Consider the following 9,486-nt stretch of genomic DNA (forward strand, 5'->3'; position numbering starts at 1 on the left):
TCCCAGGTCACTAAATTCTTCTAATGGGTGCATTTTAGTTCATCTTTGAGATAAGGCACGATGTGTACTACTCTATTGTTGACCATTTGTTTGAAGTTTTTGACTATCACAAATAATGCCAGATCAGTAACTAGATGCATTTCTAGAGCTCACTCTGTATTCAGGTACCTGCTTTTGTTAGTTTCTTTGGCTAGATTCCCAACTTGGGATTTCTGAGCCAAAAAGTAGAAAAGCAAGGTTTGGGGCGTTCTTTGAAAGGCCAAATGTTTTGGTTTGATTCATAGGAAACTAAGAAGTCATTTGAGAATCTGAGAGGCTCAAATGATCAACATGGCTGTAGGGCTGAGAAATTCGTATTTCTTGGAAAATAGAAAAAAAATGGGGACATGGTAAGTAACTTTAATCCAAATCTTCCTCCTTTTTTTGCTATCCTTTCTTATCCTCCATATCTTTCCACTCCATATATACACTTGTTCTTTCTCAGGCATGTATTCATTCATTCATTCATTCAATGATAACCAAGACTATGTTGGCATGTAATGGTGAGCAAAACCAGTATCTCAGGGAGCAAATAGTATAGTGCAGGACATAGTACCAAAGAAACAAACCAACACAATTCAATGGAATGGTGGTAAGAAAATACTGTCTTGGGAGCCAGGGATGGCCAACATGTGAAGGATGGTAGCAGGAAACTAGGTGATTCCAATAAAGAAAAGGGCAGTTCTTGGGCCTGGAATCAGAAGACAACTTGGTAAACTTGGAAAAACTGAACTGTGGGATAAAAGGTGGGCCACAGAAAAGACAGGTTTCAACCAGACCCACAATTTATCTATAATCAGGTAAGAAATGAAATTGGCATTAATTAAAGAGAAGTCTCAAATAGCTTCTTCAAGGACTAACAGTCATTTTTTCCAAAATAACACATTTTTTGAGATCTAATTCACATACCATAAAATCCTCTCATTTAAAATATACAATTCAAAGGTTTTTAGTATATTCAAAACTGTGTAACTGTTACCACTATCTAATTTTAGAACATTTTCATCATCCCCCAAAAGGAACCGCATAACCCTTAGCAGTCATCCCTTACTCTGTATCCCTTCCCCCAGCTCTAGCCAACCACAAATCTACTTTCTATCTCTATGGATTTGCCTCTTCATATAAATTTCATATTAATTGAATCACACAATATATGGTTTTTCTGTGACTGGCTTCTTTCAGTTAGCATAATGTTTTCAAGTTTCATCTATGTCACTGCATGAATCAGCACATTATTCCTTTTGTGGCTAAGTAACATTCCATTGTATGAATAAACCATATTTGTTTATCCATTCATCAGTGATTTGACACTTGGGCTGTTTCCTCTACGGGGTTATCATGAATGATGCCACTGTAAACATTCATGTGCAAATTTTTATGTGGATATAAGTTTTCATTTCTCTTGAGTATATTCCTAGGAGTAAATTTGCTGTTGCATGATAACTCTATATTTAACATTTTGAGAAACTCCCAAACTGTTTTTCAAAGTGGCTGCACTATTACAATTCCACCAGCAATGTATGAGAGTTTTAATATGTCCACATCCTCCCTAATTTGTTATTGTCTGTCTTTTTTATTTTAGTCATCCTGGATACAATGAAGTATCCTGGATACAATCTCATTGTGGTTTTAATTTTCATTTCCCTAATAATAATGTTGAACATCTTTCTCATGTGCTTATCGGCCATTTGTATATCTTCTTTAGGGAAATACTCAAATCCTTTGCCATTTTTAAATTGGGGTATTTGTCTTTTTACTGTTGAGTTGTAAAATTTCTTTATCCATTGTGGAGTTAAGCCCCTTATCAAACATGTGATTTGCAATATTTCAACTTATTCTGTGTGTATCTTGACTTTCTTTTTAATTAATTAATTTTTTTTGATGACATTGTTTAATGAAATCCAGTTAGTTTTGAGTGTACAATTTAACAGTAAGGCATATATATATTGTATTGTGTGTTTACCTCCCATAGTTAGATTTCTTTCTGTCACTACATATTTGACCCTCTTACCCTCTACCTCCTCCCTTCCCCCAGCCCTTACCCTCTGGTAATCACTAGTCTATGGTCCATGTCCACGAGTCTCTGATTGTTTGTCCTGTTTGTTACTTTTAGATTTATATCTCACATATAAGTGAAACCACGTGTTTCCAAGTTTTTCTGCCTGGCTTATTTCACTTAACATGATTATCTCAAGGTCAATCCATGTTGTCACAAATGGCAGTATTTCATCTCTTCTTATGGCTGAGTAATATTCCATTATATAAAGGACTACAGCTTCTTTAGACAATCATCTATCGTAGGATACTTTGGTTGCTTCCATGTCCTGGCCACTATGAATAATGCTGCTATGAACATTGGTGTGCAAATATCTTTATGGATATGAGTTTTCAAGTCTTTGGGGTAAATACCCAGCAGAGGGATTGCTGGACCATATGGTAGATCAATTCTTAGTTTTTTGAGGAACTCCATACTGTTTTCCATAGTGGCTGTACCAATTTGCAGTCCCACCAGCAGTGTATGAGGGTCCCTTTTTCCCTACATCCTCTCCAACATTAGTTATTACTTTTCCTGTTGATAACAGCTATTCTAACAGGTGTGAGATGGTATCTCATTGTGCTTTTGATTTGCATTTCCCTAAGAGCTGGAGATGATGAGCATCTTTTCATATGTTTGTTGGCCATTCGTATGTCTTCTTGGGAGAAGTATCAGTTCAGGTCCTCTGCCCATTTTTTGATTGGATTGTTTGGGTTTATTGTTGTTGTTGTTACTGAGTTGTATGTGCTTTATATATTTTGGCTATTAGGCCCTTATCAGAGGCATTGCTTTTAAATATATTTTCCCATTTGGATGGTTGTCTATGTTGTTGATGGTTTCTTTTGCTGTGCACTAGCTTTTTAGTTTGATGTAGTCCCATTCACTTATTTTTGCCTTTATTCCCCTTGCCTTTGAGGTCAAATTCATAAAATCCTCTTTAAATCTAAGGTCCATGAGTTTAGTTCCTATGCTTCCTTCTATACACTTTATTGTTTTGGATCTTATATTCAGATCCTTAATCTATTTTGAGTTAATTTTTGTGTGTGGTGATAGACAACAGTCTAGTTTCATTGTTTTGCAGGTGGCTTTCCAGTTTTCCCAGCACCATTTATTGAAGAGGCTTTCCTTTCTCCACTGTATGTTTTTGGCTTTTTTGTCGAAAATTATTTGCCCTTATAAACATGGGTTTATTTCTGGACTCTCAATTCTGTTCCACTGGTCTGTATGTCTGTTTTTCTGCCAATACCATGCCATTTTAATTATTGTCACTTCGTAGTATAATTTGAAGTTGGGCATAGTGATGCCTCCAGACTTATTCTTTTTTCTCAGGATGGCTTTGGAAATTTAGGGCCTTTTGTGCTACCATACAAATCTGATTTTTCATTCTATTTCTTTAAAAAATGGCAATGGGATTTTGATGGGGATTGCATTAAATCTGTATAATGTTTTAGGTAATAAGGTCATTTTAACTATGTTGATTCTTCCAATCCAAGAACATGGAATATCTTTCCATTTCTTTGTATCTTCTTTGATTTAATAGGGTCTTATAGTTTTTATTATATAGGTCCTTCACATGTTTTGTTAGATTTATTCCTAGGTATTTTTAGTCTTGCTTTCTTGATGGTACCTTCTGAAACACAAACATTTTAAAATTTTGATGAAGTCTAATTTATCTTTTTCTTTTCTCTCTTCCACTTTTGATGTCAAATCTAAGAAACTATTGCTTAACCTACAGTCTCAAAGATTTACGCCTTTGTTTTCTTCTATGAATTTTATAGTTTTAGCACTTACATTTAGGTTTATGATCCATTTTGAGTTAATTTTTGTATACAGCATGAGGTAGGGGTCCTACTACTTTCTTTTGCATATGGATATCTAGTTGTCCCAGCATAAAAGTTACCTTTTAAGATTAATAAATCTTCCAGCCAGAAAACAAAATAGCTGCTTTTTTCTCCATAATTCCTTAGAAAATGTTTTCTTCAACCAGCAAGAAGAAACTGTGGGGCAGCTCTCAGTGGGTCCCAGAAGGCCTTGGTTCAGAGGACAGAAAACCAAGATGGAGTCCTCAGTTACTGGTGGCTCCCATGGTTCCTTCTGCAATGAAGATTTCAAAATCTTCCTCCATCACTGGGCCTTAGTTAAATTCCAGGTAAGTCCCACATGTGAGTGCTCTATTCGAACTCATATACCCTGGTAGGATTTTCCAATATTTTTTTTTTTTCAGTATTTTCTTTCTTTAAGTACATCTACTGTATTTCAGGAGAGCTAAGAATGACTGATGTTCCTGGATATCCTACCCTATTCCAGGAGGTAGGAGAGCTGGTGGGTGTTTGGGGGACAGATGAAAGGCATGGATGGGTTCCTTGATTTTCCCTTCAGTTTGCCATTTGGGTTGGGCAAACAAGAAGCCTTACCCTAGTTCATGGTTCTTTAAATTACCACTGGAATTAGTGCCTACATCATTTGTGCATTCTTCTCTATTTAAGGCCAGGACTGAGTTTTCTTATTATAACAGTAACAGAACAACGGCTGACATGTATTAACTCATGCTATGTCAGACACTGTGCCTAAGCACTTCACATGCTGGTTCTCATGTAATCCTCGCAGCAACTCTGAGGTGTCCTGGTATTGTTTCCATTAACTGAATATCAGACAGTTAAGTAACTCTTCCAAGATCACAGAGATGGTTCCAGAGACCCTAAAGTCCAATTTCTTAACTAGTACTTTTATTGCCTTAATCTTATTCAATTCCTCATCCTAGGGGCTTAGTACAGCACCTGGGACAAAGTGGGTACTTAGTAAAAGTACAGCACAATAGGTGATCACAGGGACTCTACACTCACTGCCTGATTTTTGATCCTCTTTGTACCTCAGTTTCATAATCCATAAAAGAGATAGTACTTGTTCCTCATTCAAAGAGTTGTTATGAAGCTTAACAGAAGACTGCCTGACACAAAGGAGTTGCTCAGTAAATTTTAATTAATTTATTAATGAGCCTTAAAAGCAGTTAAAAGTTTCTATCTTGGTTCCCGACTCTTTCTAGTCATATGACCTTTGACAAGTTATTTTGCCTCTCTGTGCTTGTTTTCCTCATCTGTGAAATGAGGGTAATACTACAACCCCCCTCCTCATAGGACCACGAAGAGGATACAATAAACTAATGTTTTTAAAGCCCTCGGAAGTGCCTGCCACTTAGTCATCACATCTGAGTTAGCTAAGATTGTGTGGGCAATTCATACAGAGGATGCTACTCATATACCCTGATATGAAGGCGGGTGCTCCTCTCTTTGGAAGAGCCTTACTCCTGGTGTGAGGAGAGAGGATGGGGTCAGCTTCCCAAGCACCCAGTGTAGTCCACTCCACCCATATGACCAATGGCATCAGAGATAACATAAGTAGATCACTGGCACACCCAAAACAGTCCTTGCACAACAAACCCAGTCTAATTGGGCATGACCAGAGGCCCCTCAGGTGGTTAAAGAACGGAGTCTCTGAGTTTCATGGTCTCAGGTAACCACCACCTCCTAGGACTGATGGGACAAAGCATGCTGCATATCAAGTGTTCAGGCCAGTGCATGGCACAGAACGAATGGTCAAGGATAGGATATCCACATGGCAAGGATTTTTATCACTTTTGTTCATTACTATATCGTCATCTACAATAGTGCTGGATTAGTTACCTATTGCTGCTATAACAAACTACAACAAACTTGGAGGTGTAAAACAGCACACATTTATTCTTACAGTTCTGGAGGTCAGAAGTCAAAATTGAGTCTTATGGGAATGAAATCAAGGTGTCGGAGGGTAGCTTCCTTCTGGAGGCTCTAGGGGAAAGTCTTGTTTCCTTGCCTTTTCCAGTTTCCTCATTCCTTGGCTCGTGGCCCGGCATCAATCATCCTTTCTCCCTCTGCTTCCATCATCACATCGCTTCCTTCTCTTCTGTAGTTAAACCTCCCTCTGCCTGCCTCTTATAAGGACCCTTATGGTTACATTTAGGAGCCGCTGGATAATCCAAGATAATTTCCCTATCTTAAAATTCTTGACTTTATGATATCTGTAAAGTCCATTTGCCAAACAGGTGACATTCACAGCTTCCAGGCATGAGGACCTGGATATCTTTGGGGGCCAATTTTCAGCCCACCGCGAGCACCTAGCTCTTAAAGCACTCAATAAATACTGGAGGTGAATGCATGAATGTTAGCCATTTAGTATTGTTATTGGCATCGTGTTGGCTTGTCCCTTTCAGGAATTACCACAGCAACATGTGTGGTCTCCTCACCTTCAATCTTGCTCAATTCAGATTTCCTGACCCTACTTTAACATTGCACCTTGTTTCCTCCATCACACACACTCCTAAATCTCTTATCCTGCTTAACTTCCATTCTCTCCCTGTCACACCTCTCCAGGACCTTTTTGTCTTTTGGAATACAAAATTTACTTATTCTATTCACTCATATTTGCCCATCTTCCTCACTACAATGTAAGCTCAAGGATTACATTTGGGATAGGGAATTTTTGTTTTGTTTTTTTTAGTCTCAGATGTATCCTAGGGGTCTAGAATACTGCCTGGCACATAGCTGCCCAATGCACAAGTATTGAATGAATGTATAAATGGCCTCATCAAGTTTCCTTTCAGCTGTGAGTCTGGTTCTTTAACTTTCATGTCCAATTTTGCTTTTATGACAACAAAGTCATTGCCTGTGGTTAGGCCAGTTGATTTAGGTAACCTATGTATTATCCTGTTCACAAGTCTCCACCCCATTCCATTAACACTGGCAGTTTTGATCTCTAAAACACAGATGACCTCAATTCTCATCTCCACCAAAACTTGCAAAAGGTTGGGAGGGAAATGGATGGCCTGGCTTTGCATATTTATTGAAAGATAAACTTTTCAGAATTCAGATGACTGCGGAATTGGGAGGGTAAGATTTCCCTGGCTGAAGTTGCTGGGGTTTGTTATGTTGGGTTAAGCTGTTTCTGCTAGTCTGGCTGGAGGTAATGAGTTTGTGGTTTCTGCAGTTGGTCAGACTCAGGGTGTTCACTGTAAAGGGGGCATGGTGGAGGGACTTCAGGGTGCCCACAGGCTTCTTGAAACTGCAGGTCAATTTCTGTGTGTGCATATTCTTAAAGAGAGCAGAGTCTATAGCTTATATCAGCTTCCCAATAGGGAAAGTGAAGAACTTCTACCCGGACTTAGCTGTGAGGATTTTATGTTCTGTGACTCAGGATGCATAACTCAAATTAACAAGCTGTACACAGCTCAAAACGGAAAGGCAATAATTTGAAAAGCATGCCCCCTTTTCCCCATCCCGACCCCGTAACAAGTCCCCAAGTTATTGTGTTAAAGATGCTGAACCAGGTGCTGTTTCAAATCTCAAGTTGACCAATCTCAGTTTTTGCACTCTGGGTGTTACTTGAGGACTCAATTTTTCTCATAAGTAGAACTGGGATAGCTCTACTTTCTTTGATTTTTGTGAGAATATGAAAGTGCTTCAAGGGTACAAAATGCTATAGGATTGCAAAATATTAATGGCAAAGGGGATACGTGCCTTTTTTGCTATGAGGCAACATACTGGCTTGTTCCCTGTTCCTTCCATCCATCCATCCATCCATCCATCCATCCATCCATCCATCCATCCATCCGTCCGTCCATCCTCCCATGAACATTCATTTCCTCACAACATGCGTATAAGCTAACATGTATATGACAAGCTGTATATAAAATAATCCTCATAAAAATCATGAATAAACTGAAGTTCAGAGAGCTCAGGCCACTTGATCAGCCACACAGCAGGAAAGTGACAGAGCAGAGGCTGATTAAAATCCTAATTCTGTCTTATGCCAACAGAAGTGCTCATCATCATTGCCCACCAAACAAACACTCCTAAAGACAGAGGGGCCAACTAGCCTAGGAGGAAGGTGGGGGAAGGGCTATCAAATATAGCACCTTAGAATCTGTTTTACCTTAAAATGCATGCACACGTTACACTGTACTCCATGCTTGTTTTAATATCAAAGAATTTCCCAGCAATCTTTAAGTACAAGTGATGCTTTAAGAAGGAGGTGTACTCCAGTGCAGCCTTCTGCTACAATCCCCACCACACATTCAATTTCCCATATTAGATGTTTGTTGTTCATGTTTGAGTCTTATCTCCTGGGCTGGACTAGAAGCTCTTGGAAGGGAAGATCTGAATCTGATTCCTCCTTTCTCCCCACCAAGGCCTAGCCCAGTACCCAGCATAAAACATGTATATAGATAATGAATTTGGCAAATACTTATTGAATTCCTGCCTAACTAAGTTAGGTGCCGTGGGAGATACAGATGGATACGATGTGGTCCCAGCTCTCAAGACATTTATAATTGAGCTGGAGAGGTGAAGCTTCCAGATTTGCTTGAAAACAATCTTCTTAAGACCCTTGGCACAGCATTTTAAAAGCCTGAAACTGTAATGTAGCAATAGAGGACATAGTAGGTAATTAGAAAACAAAAAAAAAGCTTCATTAAATAGGGCAAATTTTGTGAAAAGTGATAACCTGTTCCTCTGGAAAGGTAGCATTGTATCAATTAAAGAGCACACCTTAAAGTCACAAAGTATAAATTATCGATGTTGAAACTGTCTTTTCCCAAGAGGGAAACATTGAAAGCACCCACTGTAGATGCTACCTGTCTTGCCAGAAGGGTCTTGGTCTCTGACTGCTTGGCCTTTGAGAGTCACGTTCAGAACGTGAACAGCACAGGTAAACCTATGTTCCTTTCTACCCAACTTGTATTGTTCTGTGCTTACTAGAGTCAAATTTATTCATCAAATATTTACCAAGCTCACTGTATAGGTACCAGGCAAGGATATGTGATCAATGGCTGACAAACTTTGCAATAAAGAAGGAAGTCAAAATCCTGGCCCCTCCACAAATCAGCTGAGGGACATGGGATTAAGATAGGATTTCACCTCTATGAGCCTTGTTTTTTTTTAAACCATAGCATGGAATCCTAATACTTGTAGGTTGCTGTAAAGCTTCATTGGGTAGTGGACATAAAACTCCCTGCACAAGGAACTGCACTGAGTTAAGAACTCCACAAATAGGTACTAGTAGCAGTAGCCAATTGTAGAAAAATAAGGGAAATGATCTCTGATTTCAAGAAACACCCAGTCTAGTGAAAAGACCAAGAGGTTAACAGAAAAATGTCATTAGAATGATGCTTATGACTATTTAACTATTTTTAAGTGAACAATTACTGAGCCCTTACTATGTGCCAGACATTGTGCTAAACAATTGTACCTGGAGACTCTCACTTATTCTGCACAAAACCGCAGATAGCAGGAACCACAATTATTCCCAGTGAGACAGGCAGTTTAAGTTACGTGCTCAGAGTCACTGAGCTGGAAAGTGACAAAAGTGGGGTTTGAACCCAA

At 38.9% G+C, this 9,486-nt stretch overlaps 1 protein-coding gene across 2 annotated transcripts in view; it reads left to right on the plus strand.

Moving 5' to 3' along the window:
• Positions 1–7,691, plus strand: part of BCO1 (beta-carotene oxygenase 1) — a 69,856-nt gene extending 62,165 nt beyond the window's left edge. The window contains exons 12-13 of one of the 2 annotated variants that reach the window (XR_001599531.2): positions 285–389; positions 4,062–7,691. The gene's annotated coding sequence lies outside the window, so the exon portion shown is untranslated. Of the gene's footprint in view, positions 1–284; positions 1,683–4,061 lie in introns of those variants that run through there. The other variant, XR_001599530.2, reaches the window with a different exon arrangement.
• Positions 7,692–9,486: the final 1,795 nt, after the last annotated feature.

The sequence above is a fragment of the Rousettus aegyptiacus genome, unplaced genomic scaffold (genome assembly GCF_014176215.1).
Source record: "Rousettus aegyptiacus isolate mRouAeg1 unplaced genomic scaffold, mRouAeg1.p scaffold_m13_p_14, whole genome shotgun sequence".
Taxonomy (NCBI): Eukaryota; Metazoa; Chordata; class Mammalia; order Chiroptera; family Pteropodidae; genus Rousettus; species Rousettus aegyptiacus.